The sequence below is a fragment of the Bubalus bubalis genome, chromosome X, assembly GCF_019923935.1.
Source record: "Bubalus bubalis isolate 160015118507 breed Murrah chromosome X, NDDB_SH_1, whole genome shotgun sequence".
NCBI classification, from domain to species: domain Eukaryota; kingdom Metazoa; phylum Chordata; class Mammalia; order Artiodactyla; family Bovidae; genus Bubalus; species Bubalus bubalis.
In genome coordinates, this window is record NC_059181.1 from 44,727,381 (window position 1) to 44,745,885 (window position 18,505).

The 18,505-nt window shown below is 42.1% G+C and overlaps 1 long non-coding RNA gene across 1 annotated transcript in view; it reads right to left on the reverse strand.

Moving 5' to 3' along the window:
- Window positions 1-7,558, reverse strand: part of LOC102400283 — a 113,114-nt gene extending 105,556 nt beyond the window's left edge. Inside the window, exons 1-2 of the long non-coding RNA XR_006548867.2 lie at window positions 7,327-7,558; window positions 5,213-5,310 (exon numbers count right to left, since the gene is read on the reverse strand). This is a non-coding gene — a long non-coding RNA (uncharacterized LOC102400283). The remainder of the gene's footprint in view (window positions 1-5,212; window positions 5,311-7,326) is intronic.
- Window positions 7,559-18,505: the final 10,947 nt, after the last annotated feature.

Consider the following 18,505-nt stretch of genomic DNA (forward strand, 5'->3'; position numbering starts at 1 on the left):
TTTTTCCTAGGGTTCTTCTCACTTTAGAGAGGCCCCGAAGTCACAGTCAGTGGAGGTAGGGGGAGACAGCAACAGGAGCAGCTTGAGGAAGATCATCAGTGTCCACGTATTTGATGGAAAAAAACTTTTTTTTTCAAGCCCTTGGTGGCACCTGCTGCAGCAAAGAACATCACCAACTTTCATTCTTAGGATACTTTTTTGAAATCTGCTTCTGGTTAATTTATTGCATCTTCCAAACAGTTTGCCTTCATGTATTTTCAGTAACTAGACGGGAAGCTTTTAAAAATATCCCCAAAGTAGGTAAAGACTTCATAAATAGAATGCAAAAAGCAATACCCAAGAAAGAAAAAAAATGGTAATTAGATTCATTAAAAATCATCAAAAATACTGTGAAGACAGTGAAAAGGCAACCCAGACTGGGAGAAAATGTAATACATATATCTGACAAAGGGTCCATGTGCAGAATAAAAAGAAATTATAAAAAGAAAAAGAAAAATACAAAGAATCCAATTCAAAACTGGGAAAAAGGTTTTAACAGGAATTTCACAAAAAGATACCCAAATGCCAGTAAGTATGTGAAATGGCATTTAACAACATTACTCATCAGGAAACATAAATTTAAACCGTAGGACCACCTCACACCCATTAGGATGGCTACGATCAAAAAATAAATAAATAAATAACAAGAGCTGGCAAGGGTGTGGAGAAACTGAAACCTTTGTACACTGCTGGGAATGTAAAATGGTAGTGTCTATGGAAAACAGTGTGGTGGTTCCTCAAAAAATTAAAACAGAATCACCATACAATGCAGCAACTCCACTTGTAGGTATGCACCCCCAAAAATAAAAGCAGGGTCTCAAAGAAATATTTATACATCCATGTTCTTAGCAGCATTATTCACAATAGCCAAAAGGCGGCAGCAACCCCAAGTGTCCACCAACAGACAAATGGATAAATAAAATGTGGTGGATATTCATACAATGGAACATTACTTAGCTGTAAAAAGAAAGGAAATTCCAACACATTCTACAACATGAATAAATCTTAAGGACATTATGCTAAGTGAAGTAAGTGGGTTACAAAAGAACAAATATTCTGGATTTCAACCCATATGAGGTACTTAAAGTAGTCAAATTTATAGAGATAGAAAGTACAATGGTGTTTGCCAGGTTCTAGGGGAAGAGAAAAAGGGGAGTTATAGTTTAATGGATATAGCTTCAGTTTTACAAGATGAAAAGAGTTCTGGAGATGGATAGTGGTACAACAAAGTAAATGTACTTAATACCACCAACATTTTTAAGTGGTTACAATGGTAAATGTCATGTACATTTGGCTAAAATTTTTTAAATTAAAAAAAAAATTTTAAACCCACAAGTACGTATCACTACTCTCCTATAAAAACAGCTAAACTAAAAAGACCAACAAAACCAAGTGTTGGTGAAAATGTGGAGCAACTGGAACTCCTGGTTGAGTGTAAATTGGTAAAATCATCTTGGAAAACCATTTGGCAATATCTACTGAAGCTAATGGATGGGGTTCCCTGATAGCTCAGTTGGTAAAGAATCTGCCTGCAATATAGAAGACCCCAGTTCGATTTCTGGGTCAGGAAGATCCACTGGAGAAAGGAATGGTAACCCACTCCCTGTATTCTGGCCTGGAGAATTATATGGACTGTATAATCCATGGGGTTGCAAAGCGTCGGGCACGACTGAGTGACTTTCACTTTCACTGAAGCTGAATACAAGCATACCCTGTGACCTTAACAGTTCTACTCCTCTGTATATGCTCAAAAGTAATGAGTGAGCATGTGCACCAAAACTCATAAGTCAGAATATTCACAGCTGCTTTATTCATGTTAGTCATACAGCAGAAACAATCCAAAGATCCAACAGGAGAATGGGTAAACAAATGGTGGTATATCCATACAACAGAAATTACTAAGTCAACTGATTAGAATGAACTACTAACACAGCAACATGGATAAATCACAAAGACATTGTGCGTGTGTGCTCAGTGGCTCAGTCGTGTCCAACTCTTTGTGACCCTCTGGACTGTAGCCCACCAGGCTCCTCTGCCCATAGGGATTCTCCAGGCAGGAATACTGGAGTGGGTTGCCATGCCCTCCTCCAGGGCATCTTCCCAACCCAGGGGTCAAATCTGCATCTTCTGAATCTCCTGCATTGCAGGTGGATTCTTTACCACTGAGCTAATGGGGAAGCCCCCACAAAGACATTATGTTATGTGAAAGAAGACATACACACACAAGTTCCTTCTATATGACTCTATTTACATGGAGCTTAACAACCAATAAAAGGAATGGATGGAGTTTAAAAAATACTACAGTGTGGAATCCAAATCATAATGTAGTTATCTTCAGATTAGAAATAGGATAAAAACTGACCAGAAGGGGAAAGAGGAGGAAATCTTTTGGGATACTGGAAAAGTTGTATTCTTGACCTGGGTTGTAGTCCCATGAGCATATACACATATAAAAGTTCATAGAGCAATACACTTCAGATTAATGCATTGTACACACTGTATTGTATGTATGTACTCAGTCAGTTGTGTGACTCTTTGGGGCCCCATGGACTATTGCCTCCTCTGCCCATAGAATCTTCCAGGCAAGAATACTGGAGTAGGCTGCCATCTCCTACTCCAGGGAACCTTCCCTACTCCAGGGAATCTTCCTGACCCCAGGATCAAACCTGCATCCCTTGTGTCTCCTGCATTGGCAGGTGGATTCTTTACCACGAACGCCACCTGGGAAGTCCCATGTTATACCTCAAAAATAAAATACAGTATTTTCGAGAGGGAGAGGGTGGGAAGATTTGGGAGAATGGCATTGAAACATGTAAAATATCATGTATGAAACAAGTTGCCAGTCCAGGTTCGATGCACGATACTGGATGCTTGGGGCTGGTGCACTGGGACTACCCAGAGGGATGGAATGGGGAGGGAGGAGGGAGGAGGGTTCAGGATGGGGAACACATGTATACCTGTGGCGGATTCATTTTGATATTTGGCAAAACTATTATTATGTAATTATGTAAATTATGTAAAGTTTAAAAAAAAAATACAGTATTTTCAAAGCAGTGCTCTTCCCGGGCACATCTTTTAAAGTGTGCAATTCAAAAGAATTTGCCTCTGGTCATCATTAAAATATAAGATTTTGCATATTAAGGCTTTAAGCACCTGATGTCTCTATATTGAGAATGCTATAATTCCAGAAACGAGTGAAATCTCATCTTTGCTCCTTTCCTTTCTGACTTAGAAGATTAGACCCCATTCTTCTTAGCCAAATTGTGCAATGATTAGTTACTTCCCAGTTTACAGAGTCAGATAATGAATCAAAGGCCCACACAGTGCAAATTTATGTGTTCCTAAGTGTCTGAGAGCTGTCGTCAAGCCACTCAACACCCATGGGATCTTTCCAGCAAACAATCTTTCAGTTTTCAATTTATACTTTTCAAGTCAGAGGTCCCAATTTGCCTTCTACTGGTAAATGTTCAATTTGATATTATTCTCTTCAAGAACAGCATCTGACTTTGTCTCACACCCTCATTGGCAGGGGCTAAACAAATCCCTCTTCAACTGTAAAGGCAGAAAGTAAAAAAATCACAATATATCTCCACATTCTGGCATTGGATGAATGCATACATCCCCTGGGGAAAGACAAAGCTTCATCCCCTTTAACAGCTATTTTGATGCCAGGTCCTTATACAACCAACATGATCATTAACTATAGCTTCCCTGTGAAAGCATCATTAGCTATGGCCCACAAATCTAAAGAAAGAAAATAAAAAGCTACCAAGGTGAACTCCCCCCACCCCCACTTCCTCTACCATTCATAACTCAGTTGAAAAAGGGCCTTAATATGCAAAATCTTATATTTTAATGATGACCAGAGGCAAATTCTTTTGAATTGTGTCACAATGAAAAACTTTCTGAACTTGAGAACTTGATTGTCTTTGTTCCCATATTAAATTTGTCATTAGTTGAGTCAAGTGGGTGAATTATGAAGGTACTTCTTATATGTTGGGCTTGGAAAAGCCAGCAAAGTAGGAGAAAAATGACAAGGGCTGGTTTAAAAGAAGCAGCCTAGGGAATTCCCTGGAAGTCCAGTGGTTAGGATTCTGCACTGTCACTGCTGAGCATGTGGCTAATTTTTTTTAAAGTAGCAGCATAGAGACTTCCCTTGGGGCATTCGTTTGATCCCTGGTAGGGAAGGAAGAGCCCACATGCTGCCCCAAGTGGCCAACAAAAAAAAAAGCAGCAGCCTATACGTATTCTGATAAGTGAGATGTCAAGTGAGACAGTTTTTTATAAAAAGTGGGTATTATTATGTTGATTCAACAGGGTGGCTTTGGTAACCATGTCCCAAAATAAACTTTTCATAACAACTGGCAGTTTCATACAGCTTCAGGAAAAGTGTTTTTATTTTTTTATTTTTTTTTTTTAATCCACAAAGATGGACACAAAGCAATAATGATTTAATACGTCACTTTTTCATTTGTATTCAGAGAATGTTTTTACATTTCAAGTAATTAAGCCTTCATTAAAGAAAACAAAAATATATATATACAAAAAGTTAAAGTACCTTCCAGTTCTAGCTTACTAAAGTTTCTTCTGCAAAAGTAAAAAAATAAACCTACCATGAACTAGAGGACAGTGCCATAGCAATGGCAGAATGGCTGCCAGGTTAAGATTTCTGCTTCTCTTATATTGATGAGTATATTTTAGGTGATAATTTTTCTTCACTCTCTAAGTACTTAAAATCACAGAGAGGTATCTGTTTATCTATAATTCTTTAAATCCAGAAAAAAATTTTTTTAATATATTTCAGACATGAGGCTTTAATGTTTTTTATTTAGGAAAAGATTGAGTCTGAAGTTCTAATGGTTCCATCTAAAATATCCTGTTTTCAACAGTGGAAAAGTGTTTTTAAAAGCAAACATCAAGCGACAATTGGTTGAATGCAAAGCCACGTGGTCACAATGGAAACAATGCCTCTTTTTTAGAGCAGTAAAAAGTAACACAGTATAATGATGCGCAGTAGTTTTATTTAAATACATTGTCTGCAATAGAATACACTTGCTTTCCCCTTTGAGAAGACCTCAAAATACATTTCACTTCATAAAAGTCGATATAAATGTCAGGATAGTGGAATGCAATAATTATAAACCCAGATAGATGGATTAATTTTTCTACATACCTGTGGTTTTTCAGATCCCTGTGTTTGCGTACTGAGGTTCACTCTTATTTTTCTCAAAGTACTTCTGGAAGCTCCCGTCTTGGCTTCTACACTGCCACCTGTAGACGAAAAAGAGAAATAAGCCATGCATTATTCATTTACCATGCATATTTTCTAGGCATCTAACAGAGACAATTGGAGGGAGAGTGGCAAAATATTTGCTCTAAAAGATAAAAGTGCTCTCTCTTTTCTGTGTGGAAAATTTGTAAGGAGTCCCTCACCCTCAATGGCTTGATAAATTATTTAGAAATTTGCCCATACATAAGTCTCAGATCAACACCACTCTGATCAGTTCATTAAAGAGATATGAGTCCCAAAATCTATTCTCATGCCAACCTTGCAACTGTTTCAAGACCGGTCTTTTAATATTAGAGGATAACTTTTGTTAACCAGGTAATTAAGAATTCTGTAAATTACCACAAAGAAAAAAGGGAGAGATCCAGGAAAAGATTACTCTGTCACATAGTTGTAAAATGTCTATTTAAAATAATAATATTAATTCTACCACAAACTAGAGCTTTGCCCAATCTAAAACATCTATGTGGGGTGTTTTCATCTAAGGCCCTATTCTTGATTTGAATGTGAATGAGTGCTGAAAGGTCTTTCTGACACTCCACAGATTTTAATACAGGCAGGTCTTTTTTCTTAAAAAAAAAAAAAAAAAGAATAAAAATCTATGAGCAGAACAAGCAATGAATAAAAATCCATGAGCAACTGTGCATCAGTGAGTCAAAGCAGCCATGAGCTGAGAGGGATATGTGTGTGTGTGGTAAGTCACACACACACACACACTCACACTCACACACACACACACACACACGGAGATGCTGGAGTTAATTTAGAATAAAAGACCCAACCAGGGTGTATGTGTGGTGTGGATGTGTGTGACAGAGACAGACAGACAAGCAGACTACCCCAGGGTGTGGTGTGGTGTGGTGGTGTGTGGTGTGTGTGTCTGAGAGAGGGAGAGGGAGAAGAAGAGGGAGAAAGAAAGGGAAAGAGAGGACAGAGACAGAGGTTGGGATTCCAGAGTTGAGAATTTTTGCCTCCTCTTGGTCCTAAAGTCTATCCAGAAGAAGTGTTCCAGCTCCAGCACCTTAAGCTAAAGGGACAAGTACCATTCCCTGCCCCCTACCCCCACCCGACGCGAGACAGCACCAGAAGCCACTCAGGCAGCAGGCCCGCCGAGCTCGCTCCCCAGCAAACCCGGGGGCCTTTTCAGCCTCATCAGGGATCCGTCTCCACTTACTGGTAATTTACTTTAACGCCCGGAAAGCCTGATTTGGTTTAAGGAATGGCAGCAAATCTACGAAAATCAAGTCTCCTAAAGCCGCTCTCCTTCTCCTCCCTAGGACTGCCATTTACACTAACACCAAACCCTCCTTTCCAACCTCGAAGGCGCTCTGGGTTACCCCAAGAGGCTCTTTGGAGGGCCCGCCAGCAACCAATGTTGCTCCCACGTGTCTCCATTAAACCCTCACCCAAACGTGCACAAGGCGCCAAGTGCATGCACACAGTCAGCCTTCCGAGAGAAGTTCGGCAAACCCACTCCCTCCTCCCCGCTCCCTCCCGCACCACCACCACCTCCACCCCTACCCTTGGCCCCTAAAGCGAGAGGGAGCGCGCGGGCTCAGGCACTCGCCCCGGCAGACAATACTCGAGCAACTCTCACCTTCCCCGCTCACGCCCCACCTGGTCCTGCCAGCACTCTTCTCTCCAAGGGGCGTCCTGATGGATGCTGGGTGTGCATTGCGAAGAGGGGAGAAAATTGCACGCACCACTAAGACTGAGGGCGGGGGAAGGGGGTCGCAGTCCTCCGAAGCCGCCCGGGGGGTCAGCTCGTCCGGAGAGGGTAGGGATGGGGACAGTGAGCCCCGAGAGAGGCAGCTTTTCCGCACCTCTTCCCCATCTAGCACAGCGCGCGCGCACAATTGTGCACACCAAGGGGCCGAGCACCTTCCTCCGGTCCCCGGACCTGCCCAGCCCTCGTCCCCGAGCTCAGGGGCCCGGAAGGGAGGGCATCGGGCCCACGGTGGCCCAGGAGGGGACAGAACGCAGCGCTCTAGGGTGCCCACCTGCGCGAAGGGTCGCCGTTGGTGGCCGGTGCGCCCGCCGGCTGCGCGATCTCTGCGGTGTCTGCTGCTGGAGGAGGTAGCGGCAGCCTGACCCTCGGCCTCCAGGCGTCTCCTCGCTCCTCGGCAGCAGCGGTCTCCGCTTCCCTTCCTCCCAGAGGGTGAGCCTCCCAACTAGCCCGCAGGTTCTGCCACCGTCCCTCTGCCCGCCCTAATCAGAGCTGTCCTCTCCGCCCCTTTCCCGCCGCCCTGCGAAGCGCAGTGCTCCGCCCCCGGCCCGCCCATCCCCCCCCCCATCCGCCCCAGGAGGGCTGCGGGGCCCGCGCCACGTGCGGCAGATCCCCAATCCGGCGCTCCTACCCGGCTCCCCTCTCCCCCGGCCCGTGGCGGCCGCCCGCATTCACCCTGCGGCCAAGGGCGTGGGCTCCGCGCGCTCTGCCCTCACTCTTCCGGTGGCTCTTCACTCGCCGCGAGGCACCTTCCATGGCCCAGAGGGTGCCTCTTATCTTGTGGAGGAAGAGGGTTGGGGAAGCGAGGTGGAGTGCGCGCGAGAGAGAGGAGGCGAAGAAATTAGCATGTCAACTGCCGCGGGATACAGGTTGATGCCTGTACCTTGTTTCGGTTACACATTAAATACCTGGATGTACTGCTTTCCTCGTTACCACCGCAGCAATATTCAGAAGCATGAATATGAGATTTCCAAGCTACTTGGTTGTAGGGGCTTTTTTCAAATTTAATGATGCAGAAGACAACAGATTCACTCTTTTTTTTTTTTTTAAGTTACTTTATATATATGGCCACATCTCTAATTTTTAAAAATAACCAAATATAAATAACAGAACAGGTATGTTTTACAGAAACAGATCCAGCGTGTATGTGTTATTTAACCTCTCTGTAATTATATTAATTGGATTCGTTTTAAAGTGTATCATAGGTATTCCTTAAGAAAACGAGTTCAGAATTTAGGGATTAGGAACCCAAAAGTTTTAATTTGGCTTTTTGCCATAGTTTTAAAATGTCAATTTCATGGAAATTATTAAATGTGGTTATGTAGGGGAAAAATGGATCCTTTTTCCTCCAAGTTGGCAACATTGTTAGATTTGGCAAAAGACAGATTCTTTAAAAGCCAAGAAATAATACAATTCTCATTCATTTTCTAGTGATGGATAGCAGCTTTTTCTTTAGGGTTTTTCTCCTTGAGGCAAACTTCCTTTCTGTTTCCTCTTACACTTGTTTTCTTCAAAAATTTCTCCCTAAATGTAAATAAAGCTATAGAAGCCCTGATTCTTGAGCCTTTGTTTTCTTAAAGGGATAGGAAAATTAATTATAATTGATAAAAATCAACCTCAGGCTCACAACACTAAATTTCATACTGATTAATCCTGGTTTTCAATTCTACTTCTAGTAATTTAATCTAACACTTGAGAACCAAGAATTTTTTCAGTTTTATCCTTGTAAGAACGAAATGCACACTTTTAAATTAACATTTTGAAGCAAAATTAAATTCATTAAATTGCCTAATGGAAAACATATTCGTCGTGTATTTGTTGCTGGGTAAATAAGGACAACATGGATGATAAACAGAATGCTGAAGAAGAGGTTCTGAAGCAAAGAAAACAGTCTTTAGAAAAACTGATGATCCCCTTTTCAAGACAAGGATGACAAATACCAGTAATTATGCGAAGAATGACTGCTGCCTCTCTTCTCTCTGCTTTGGTTTTGTGGCCAGGCCTGCATTTATCTCTTTTGATCATCATAATAAAAGTAAAGCAATTCAGCATTCCAGTGACATTGCTTAGTAAATTAGCAATATGAAAATGCTTTTATTATGTAATTAATCCAAACAAATGCCTCCGATAAATCCGATTTTACTCTTACATTTTTTTGTGCCTCTGGAGAAACACTTGCATTAAATAAAAGCAGCTAAGGCAAGCTGAAGAACAACTGCCAGCCAGATTTTTCTGTGCTTTTGTGTTGCAATAAAGTTGATATTAAGTGACCTTTGGGTCTTAAATTATATATCAGATATTGGTTATGAATTGCTCATTGGCTGTTTCTTTAATGAGTTGCTGTGTGTTTACTTTGCCTTGCTTATTCCCCAAAGCATTTTTGTCTGCCTTATTGAATCTACCTTTGCCTAAACCATTTTCATCGAATGTCTACCAAAGAATCAGACCCTAATTCATAGCTCACTTGACAATCATCTTTGTCCTTCAAGTTAAGTCTCCCTTGAGGCTTTTGGTAGGAATCCAGCATGATCAAACATCCAAAATTGGAAAAAGAACTTCATCAGGCCTGATTCTAACTCAGAGATAACGATCAGATTTCTCAAAACCAGGAGGGTGTGTCCTATCTAAATAAAAAGAAGAAACAAAACCAGCAAATCCGTTTTGTTCAGGTCAAAACTAAACCAGCAAAATCACAATTGAGATCTTTTCTAAGCCTGAGTTATGCTAAGAGATGTATAAAAAGCACACTCTAAATAACTTTATCTGAATTTTCTCTCACGGCTACAAATCTCTTGCTCCACTGACCAAACACCATTACGCTTCCGTTTTAGTTCCAGAGCTATTGAGAATTTTTCTTCAAATAAGATCTTTAAATAAGAAAGTGCATCTAGACACTCATGATGTCTCCAGAGATTCCTGTGCCACCCTCCACTTGTTTTCAAAAGTATTTTTGTGACATTGATAAGAACAGATCTGTACATCCCATGCAGAATCAAAGAGAGGGAGTTCCAATGACCAGTCCAAATTCAAAACAGTGAGGTTAAAACAAAAAATGTAACAGCTTGATCCTATTGGCATCTCCCATTCTGATCCTCATGCGTGTGTGCTAAGTTGCTCAGTCGTATCCAACTTTTTGAGACCCCAGGCTCCTCTGTCCATGGGATTTTCCAGGTGAGAATACTGGAGTGGGTTGCCATTTCCTTCTCCGGGGGATCTTCCTGACCCGGGGATCCAACCTGCGTCTCTTCTGTCTCCTGCATTGGCAGGAGGGTTCTTTACCACTAGAGCCACCTGGAAAGCCCCTTTTCTGACTTACCCCAGTATAAAGAGTTTTATAACACGTTAAGCTCTTGAGAAAGTGTCTCCTGATAATTATTTTAATAATTTTTGTTCTCTTACTCTTTGAGTTGTGTTATAATTTATCATGAGCCTGAACCTAGAGTGTTGTTTTCTGATAACTGAGAATTGCAGACCTGGAGGTGATTAAGAGGGAAAGAGAAGACAATGGGGCAGCTCTTTTTGCTAGAGTTTCCTTTTCTGGCTCTACGAGAAGCATGAACCAAATTTCTTCACCTTGGCTGATTGGGATTAGTGAGCAAATCATTGGTTCAAATTTGCAGAATGCCAATTACTTTAATTGGTCTCCTTGTGCTAGGGAAATATGTGACCAGTTATCTCACAAGACGGTGGTGCTGGAGACAATACCACCCACAGAATGCTCTGAATGAAATGTTGATGCTGTCAGCTAAGTTACTTAAAAATGTGTGTGTGTGAATGCAGATGTGTGTGTGTGTGTTTATGTGTGTGTGTGTAATGCAAAGATAAATATAAACCTGAATACTTGCAGTGGATCCTTCCATTACAAAACACTTGGCAAGCTCTCTCTTATGGTTTTAGGGTATGTGATAAACTGATGAGTACCTCAATATTTACCTTACTCACAGGAAAGTACCTTTTTTCTGATCCAGATCTTTCCATAAATCTCCCAGCACCAAATATTTAACCATTTCATTCCATGATAAAAGAAAGGAAGGAAGGAGGAATGAGGGACAGAAGGAAGGCAGGAGGGAAGAAAGGAAGGGGAAAGAAAGAAAGTGTACAGCCGGTGTGATAAGGTAAATACATGTAAGATTGGTTAGCACAAACTGACAAGCATGTCAGGCTAGTCAGATCATGGTTTCCTCCCCCATGGACCATTTTGTTTTGGCTTGTTTCATGGCTGCCAACCAAAACCTTATTCCTAGACACGGAAAAACATTGTTGGTCACCAGATGTTGTGCGTGGAGTTGTATCCACCCAAAATATGTTGAAGTCCTAACCCACAGGGCCTGTGAATATGACCTTATTTGGAAATGGGGTTTTACAGATGTAATTAAGATGTAAGTTAAGATGAAGTCATACTGGAGTAGGGTGGGTCCTTAGTCCAATATGGCTGGTGTTTTTGCAGGAGGAGAAGAAAAGACATGATCACAGTGGGAAGTCAACCATGTGAAGATGGAGGTAGAGATAGAGTTATGCTGCCACAAACAAAGGATGCCTGGGACTACCAAAAGCTGGAGGGGCTTCCCATGTGGTTTAGTGGTAAAGAATCTGCCTGCTAAGGCAGGAGACACAGATTCAATCCCTGGGTCGGGAAGATCCCCTGGAGAATGAAATGGCAACCCACTCCAGTATTCTTGCCTGGGAAATCCCACAGACAGAGGAGCCTGGCGGGCTACAGTTCATGGGGTAGCAAGAGTTGGGCACAGCTGAGCAACTAAACCACCACCAGAAGCTGGAAGAGTCAAGAAAGGATCCTCCCATAGAGGCCCTGCCAGCACCTTGATTTTGGACTTTTGGCCTCCAGTAATGTCACACAATAAACTTATGTTATTTGTGGTACTTTGTGACTGCTGCCTAATAAAACAATACACCAGGGAATCATTAACTCCTGGTGGTGTCAGCCTACCATCTTCCATACCCAGGAGAGAGAAAATGTTTAAGTGTAGAGTGTTCAAGAATGAAAGGCAGAGTCATCTGAATGCATGAAGGACAACAGCAGGGTAGAATCATCCAGGAATTGGAAAGCATCTGAGAATTTACCTAATCTATTTGCTACTCCAAGATGTGACTCGGCTACAACTGAGAATCATAGAGTCACAGAATCTTAACCCGTTCAAAGGATCTTGGAGATTTTTCTCTTCTTTTGAGATTATGTGATACTTAGGTGGTATGACTTTAAAAGGTGCTGGACAGGGTTCACTGCACACAAAGCATCCCCCATTCCCCCACTCCTGCGCGCCCCTCAACGTGCCCCACTGATTCAATTCCACCTCCAGTTGTTGGGTTAAAATAGCTTCCGCCCTTTATCTTAAAATTTTGGATCTTCAGTGGTCTCAAATTAAGATGTAAATAAGTCTGGAAGACTTTCTAAACTTAGACTTAGCTTGAACTCTTGTCAGTTCCCAATTTGTATGCTTATCAGTTCATCGTTGTATTCCCTCCATTGCCTAGTCAAATGAGGAGCTCATAGAGTATCCTTCATAAATATTTGCCAACTTGAACCGAAAAGCAGAGATTAGCTGGAACTAGATGAGGGGTTGGGTAGGGTGAATAGAGGAGAGATGGAGAAGAGGAAGAACAGAGTCCAAGACAAACTTAATTTCAGAGCTCTATATAGAAGTCCCAGACCTGATTCTGATGGTGACATGGGGCATAGAAGCGAAACGTCAGCTAATAGCTTTTTCTCTTTACTTCTCCCAGTCTGGTAAGCATTTGTGGTGAGGAAGCAAGGCAGGGTAAGGCTTTTACCTTTAGTTACCTTCTGTAGTAACCTCCACCAGCCCTAACTTCCTCTCCAGACAGCCCCCTAAAATATCTAAACTGAATAAAAATAATGTATTTGTTATGTGAATGCAACTTCAAGCAAGACATAGCACAAATTCTATCACCTGTCCCCACCTCTGAATTCTATTTAGATGAAGCTTCTGTGTCCTTCCTGAATTGAAATGCTGAAGCTGCCACTGCTAGTGAGGAACTCATTTTGAAACATTTACTTGGGACAGATCCTAAGACAAAGCCTCAGTCAGTATCAGAAAGTCTCCTCCTTTGTATATATTCCATAAAAGAGAATCCAATACTTTTGATAGAAGTCTGAGCCACTTGAAGATGAATAGAGTGTTTCTTTAGTCAGACGTGCCCAGGAGAAATAAAGAAAGTCTCAATTTTCTGAAGAAAGGAAAGCTGGAATAATTCTCTGTTGTTGGATCTTGATACCTAGGCTCTAAAAACTTTTGAAAATGTTTGAAATATCCAGGAGTTGCTTGAGGTCCCAGGGATTTATTTCTTCATGAAATATGCAAGAGTAGTTCTATTATAGCCCACCAATTGAATCACAGTGTTACAATAGAATGGAAACAAATTTTATATTAGATTAAAAAAAAAAAAACTAGGCTCGCAAAGAAAAGTCTAAAATATTGGTTGTCTACTCATGGTATTTTTGGTATGACATCCTCAGTAAAGGTCACTCATCTTTACAATGCTTGTGAATTCCATCAACTGCTAAACTTATTTGATGGTATAAATAGGGTGGCTGACTCCATCTCTGGAAGTGCCACCCAGCAGTTGGGTCCTGGGGCACCAAACTTCCTCTAGCTCCCTAGGGTATGTGTGTGTGTGCGTGTGTGTGCGTGCGCGTGCGCTTAGTTGTGTCCAACTCTTATAGGCTAATGCCTGCCAGGCTCCTCTGTCCACGTCCATGGGATTCTCCAGGCAAGAATACTGGAGAGGGTTGCCATATTCTCCTCCAGGGGATCTTCCCAACCCAGGGATCGAACCTGCGTCTCCCACATCTCCTGCATTGCAGGTGGATTGTTTACTGCTGAGGCACCCAGGGAAGCCTCCCTAGGATAGTGGTAGCCAATCTCATTCAGGAGTAAGAATAAAAATTCCCCAGTGCTCAAGACCAAGGTGATCATTTAGACATTACCTGAGCCCCAAACCCTACTTGACCTTTAACCTCCAGCAGCTTCATTTCCTGCTTTATATTTCTCTGTAGCATCTATTTCCATCAAATATCCTTTATATCTTACTCATTATTACTGTCCCTGTCTCCCCACTAGAATATGCATTCCCTAAGGGCAGGAATTTTTGTTCATCTTGTTTACTGCTGTAGTCTCTGTACCTACAACAGCGTCTGCACATGCTAAGTGCTAGATGAATATTTGTTGAAAGAGAGATTGTTGCAAACATTATAACTTCATATATTTCACTGAACATAACTGAAGTACGCTCCAAGTATTCTCCTGCTTCTTGATAGGAAAGCCAGTTCATTTTTGGACTGTTTTTATTGTATTGATGCAAAGACTTAATAATGAAAGATAGGGTACAATGTGAAGAACATTCATGATGAGCACTCTGTGTTCTCTTTCACTTCGTCAGCTCAATTTTTATTTCTGAATATAATAACAAAGATAAACCTGATCAGCTTTGACTCATAGAACATATCTACCCAAGACCTTTCTTTTACATAATATGCTCTTCCCCTGATTTCTGTGCAGTAGCCCGTGTTCCAATGATAAAGACAGGAAAGGGAGTCTTGACTCAAAGAATACAAGATTCAGTCAAGGGCCACTCTGGAGAATGAAGACAATAAGGAAAAACACTTAGGACTTTGGGTTTTCTGCCTACTTTTCTCTCTAGCCTACATCCTGCCAAATACTGGGTCAGTCCTTTTGGTGTCTAGGGTTCAGGGACTTCTACTAGTGGATGACTCGCCAAGTGTCTCACACGGTTCCAAGACCTCACTGGCTACCTGGCTCAGAGGAAAACCTAACGGTGGGTCTCCTGCCTCACTGATGCAGGGGCACAAAGTAAGCCTGTTGATTTGAAGAGCAGTGGACCAGGAAAATGGCAGCACGCATCCCTATTTGCCTAACCCTGTATGTAGGAGATGTGATGGTAGATGCTCCCTTCAAGGCTCACGTGACAGGCTTGACCCCTGCCAACTCTCCAGTGAGACAGGGCAAGTGGGTGAGGCCGGGTGCTTATAAGTCCAAGGCCCCATGGAACTGCATATGTCATGGGTCCATGAAGCCCACCTGTTTGGACTTCACTTTCAGAAATTCAGATATTATTGGTCTTGAGTGGGGTCCAGATACTGGAATTATTTTAAAGCTCCCCAGATAGTTCTCCCATGAAGTCAGAATTAAGAACTGTCATTCTAGCTCTGGGAATCATTAAATTTAGAAGATTCTTACAGTTACAATTGACACCTGCATACAAACTTATCTCTAATTCAGTAACTCAAAACCCTCACACTGAAACATTTTCAGCTTACCCAGGGTGAAATCATCATGACAACATTCTTTAGAAAAAAGTTCAACCCATACATAAGTTAAAAGCTGTAGTCATGAATCACCTTTTGATTCCCTTTTTCAAAAACAAAAAATGTCATGAACATGGCATATTTTCTCATATAGAAAATTAATGTAATTTGAAGTGTTATTACTCATCATCATTCACATTAGACTTGAAACAAAGCTAAACAAGAATATTGCTAAATGGAAATTGATTATCACATCAATAGAATTCACAGTAACACTGTAAAAAATTCAAACTCATGTCAAGCATCTTTTCCCTCGCCTCCTCCCTGAAGACGAAGAAGTATGAAAGCATTAGTCTGGAAAGTTTATCTGGGAGAAAGCTCTCAGGAATGGCTAATAAAGAGTCTTGATCCTGAGCTAGTCCCACTAGTATGAGCCTCTGACGAATCTCAGCACCTTCTCCTATCCCGGGGAACCAAGGTCTTCCTCAAAAGTGCACCTTGAGAAGGGCACTTGCAGCTGCCTGAGTAACCTCATGTACCTGGAAGATAAGCCAGATTTGAAGCCCTTTCCTTCTTCTTCTGCAGTTCCCACATCCCCACTTGTCAAGACTCAATTTCTCCCCAGATTGGCACACTCCATGCAGCTCCAGAAACAACTGTTTGCAACCTTCCTATACTCTGCTGGCTCTGCCTGGGTTAGATCTTCTCTGAGACAACCTGCGATTTCTTCACTGAACGACATTTTGGATACAGGTAGAGTGACAAACCATCCCAGGTTACACAGGACCATCTGAGTTTTAGCACAGAAAATCTGGTATCCTGGGATACCGTTGGTCACCTTAGAGACAGGCATCACTCAAGACCTCTTGCAATGCCTCTAAAACCTAAAAATTCACATGTGAAGAAAGCCATGCTTGTGTGCTTTGCCCAGGATTTTGCCTAATGGTGTGTTAAACAGCTGCAGATGTGCTCCTGGAAGCACTCTGTAGCAGATCTTGCTGGTGCTCTAGTCAGTTTCTCTAGATTCACCTTTATGGGTTCTGTGTATCATTCCTTAGTGTCTGCATGCTGGCCTCCCAACTACTCTTACCTGCCACCATCTTCAGAGACCATCCCTTGGACTATTGGATCCAATTTGTTCACTTCTAATCTTTCCTGGACCTGTTGGGACACTTATGTGGCTCCCCAACTAACCCACCCTCTACCCTGGACAGCTCATAAGCAATAACTGGTACAGAAACACAAAAACTCTCCCTTCCCATGTCACAAGGGAAACAGCTCTGAGATGCAATTTACACTTCTGAGCTCTCTTTGGGATTAAGTTGAGGCTGGGATATTACCAAAACTCACACCCTTGACTTCTTCTTCAATCCTTGTCTTGCTTGTCCCACTCTCTTATTGGTTTCTCTTAGGAACACTTCATTCATAAATAGCTTCTTCATGAATTCTTATTTGAATCTCTGCTCTGGAGAAACTGACCAAAGATAAGCTTGATTCAGGAAGTGTTTATATGATAAAGATATCTTTGCTTAGATGTCTTCTGGGGAGGAAAGGACATCTTTCAAAGTTCAAAGTCAAGGGAAGACAATAGATCATCAATCCTGCAGTAATTCCTTCTTCAGGTTGCCAACAGAGAATTTTCCTGAAAACCCCAAGTGAACCTGGGTAATTTTTCCATTCTCCCATTACGTTTCCCAGCACTGTAGCAATTCCTTCACAGTATTATACTATTTAGCATGCTCAGTCTTGTAATCTTGGCAGACCATAAACCAATAAAAGGCAGGAACAAAGCATTTTATTCCTGAATCACAAGTCACATGAAAGGGTGACTTACAGCACAGAATACACACTTACATAACTGATAGCAACAACACTCAGAAATGTTTAGAATTTTGGCCAACTCTAGTAAATATCCATTTACTGTCTATCAGTTGGGGTTTCAGCAACAGGAAACAGAAGGCACACCCAAATGGAATTTTGAAGAAGGGAATGTTTACAGAGGTGACAGCAGGGAAATGAGAACTGACAATGGATGGTGAAGTACCTTGGAGCTAGTAAATGTGGAAAGCCACAATATTATCCTTAGGCCTGAGGGGACAAGTGACAAAGAGAAATTGTATGACTTGCCTTATGGCTCAGAGGGTAAAGAATTTGCTTGCAATGCAGGAGACCAGGGTTCAATCCCTGGGTCAGGAAGATCCCCTGAAGAAGGAATGGCTCCCCATTCTAGTATTCTTGCCTGGAAAATTCCATGGACAGAGGAGCCTGGCAGGCTACAGTCCATGGGGTCGCAAAGAGTCAGATTCGACTGAGCAGCTAACACCTTCACTTTCAGTGATACCTGTGGTAGTTGGAAAGAGTCAACTAGGCAGGAGCCAAGGCTCCAGTAGGGCTCAGCTGCTGCCAGTCTGCAGTACAATAGGATGGGACTTGGAACCAATAAACACTCTGATCTCTTTCTCCTGCTCTCAGATCTCTTCTTGGGGCCTTCCATTGGTCAAAACTGTACAGTAAAGGAACTTAGATGATGGAATTTAAAGGGGTACTAACCAGGGCAAAGGAAGCTGGAGAATGGACATGGAAGGGCAAATGGGGAATAACCTGAATACTGAACAACTCTCCAAACTCCACCCCATGCATGACTCTTGACAGCATGTAGAAGTGAACTATGGATAGTGACTCCTGTTCTAAGTCTTTGCTCCAGAATACTCTCCATTTACTCTTTCCCACTCATTTCCATTTCTTCCCATCTCCCTCTTTCTTAGATTCTTGGCTCTGTACTTATACCTACTTCTAGCTTTGACATTCAAGACTCCTTTGGATTCTTCCAGTTTCTTGCGTATGAGCATGCTCAGTTACTTCAGTCATGACTCACACTGCAACACTCTGGACTGTAAATCACCAGGCTCCTCTGTCCATGGGATTCTCCAAGCAAGAATACTGGAGTGGGTTGCCGTGTCCTCCTCCAGGGGTTTTTCCTGACCCAGGGGTCAAACCTGCGTCTCCTACATCTCCTGCATGGGCAGGTGGGTTCTTTACCTCTGAACCACTGGGGAAGTCCATTCCAATTTCTTAGACCTTAGCTTTCTAGAAGGTTCTTGGCTTTCTGTTAATGACTTCCATTTTTGCATCTTCAGAAATTTCCAAT